A 1,492-nucleotide genomic window follows, 5' to 3' on the forward strand; every position below is an offset into this window, starting at 1 on the left:
TTATACAAGAAAACATCAATATACCTTTGAAATGAAAATGATAGGCTACAGTTACACAGACAAAACTGAATAGTGTGTGGGAAATTTAATTAAAAAAAAGCACAGCTGCAGCACCCTTTTTTTTCCCTACAAAATCACAATGTATATTATATAATCTAATGGTTGAATATGTAAAACTGCTAATGTGCTATTTGGGTTTGTTTTGTGCTGGGAGTTTATTGGAATTCATTTCTAAGCTAGAAACTGAATGATTACACTGGTCAACAACAAATTTATTGTTTAAGTTTTTTGAGCTGATCACATTAATTTTGCTCAATCAGGTCAATTTTCTGAACTATGCTACATATTGGCTTTTTAACATTTTTGCTTACATTTATGGGCATTTTCACATCATATGATACAAAATTCTTTCATATTTCTTGCAATAAACGAGTTCTGAAGATTTTACTTTTGCCAATTTATGATTAATGTTTTTTTTAATATTACAGGTGAATGAAATGGCTTCGACTAGAAGATCTTGCAAAAATAAGCCTGACGTATTCTGCTACAGTTTGTAACACTTAATAAATACATCCTGTTAGAAAAGGATTTTTTTTCTCTTAAAACCTATTTTGGGTGAGAACTATATAAAAAAAATCAACTGATAAAGTCAGAAAAATGTAATCAATTTTGTGAGAAGATCAAATTTTTCAAAATTAAATTAGCAAAAAAACCTGACCTGATTGAGAAAAACAGATGTCATTTTTGGATTTAGCGGTGCAAAATGGTCCTAATTCAGTTGAAAAAACCTAGACAACTTGCAAAAAATGTTTTTTTTGTAACCCAGTGTAATAGCCCGTACAATGGTTATTATTTTTGTTTTTTGCAGAATAATTCCTTAGTTCAGTCCTGAGCAAGGTTATCGTTAACGAAAACTAACGAAATGACGAAAACTAGACTTGATAAAACATTTTCGTTAACTGAAATAAATAAAAACTATAATTACAAAAAAAAAAAAAGATAACTAACTGAAACTGTATTGTGTGCTTACAAAACTAACTAAAACGTATAAAAATTATGTATAAAATTCCCTTTGTTTTCGTCTTTGTCAATGTCGGATTGATATGAAAGCGATTTATTTCGCTCTAACAATTTTAGCTAGCGGCACCATATGGTACTTCACGGTCCATCACTTCTCGTCACTTGTCGTTTATAGTCGTCTTCTCGTCCCAACTCCACCTGGCAACATGGAGATTAAAGTTGAGAGAAAGCAGCAGAGTCCTGTCTGGGATTTATTTGAATATGACGGCGAAGAAAATAAAAGATATGACAAAACTAAAATTAATACTAAAACTAAACTAAAATTAAGCATTAAGAAAAAAATGAAAACTAATTAAAACTAGCAAACCTGCTCTAAAAACTAATTAAAACTAACTGAATTAGAGAAAAAAAAAGTCAAAACTAAATAAAACTAAACTATAATGAAAAATCTAAAACTATTCGAACCTTGGTC

Source organism: Sphaeramia orbicularis, chromosome 22, assembly GCF_902148855.1.
Source record: "Sphaeramia orbicularis chromosome 22, fSphaOr1.1, whole genome shotgun sequence".
Lineage (NCBI taxonomy): Eukaryota > Metazoa > Chordata > Actinopteri > Kurtiformes > Apogonidae > Sphaeramia > Sphaeramia orbicularis.